Source organism: Rhinopithecus bieti, unplaced genomic scaffold (genome assembly GCF_001698545.2).
Source record: "Rhinopithecus bieti isolate Rb0 unplaced genomic scaffold, ASM169854v2 scaffold_24392, whole genome shotgun sequence".
NCBI classification, from domain to species: Eukaryota; Metazoa; Chordata; class Mammalia; order Primates; family Cercopithecidae; genus Rhinopithecus; species Rhinopithecus bieti.
Window position 1 is genome coordinate 4,447,867 of NW_016812542.1, and position 249 is coordinate 4,448,115.

A 249-nucleotide genomic window follows, 5' to 3' on the forward strand; every position below is an offset into this window, starting at 1 on the left:
AAAAAAAAAATTGGCTGGACACAGGGCCGGGTGCCTGTAGTCCCAGTTACTCGGGAGGGTGAGACAGGAGAATGGCATGAACCTGGGAGGCGGAGCTTGCAGTGAGTGGAGATCACCTCACTGTACTCCAGCCAGGGCAACAGAGTGAGACTCCACCTCAGGGAAAAAAAAAAAAAAAAAAGTATTTTTAATGCTTTTAGCTTTTTTTTTTTTTTTTTGAGACAGAGTTTTGCTTTTGTTGCCCAGGCT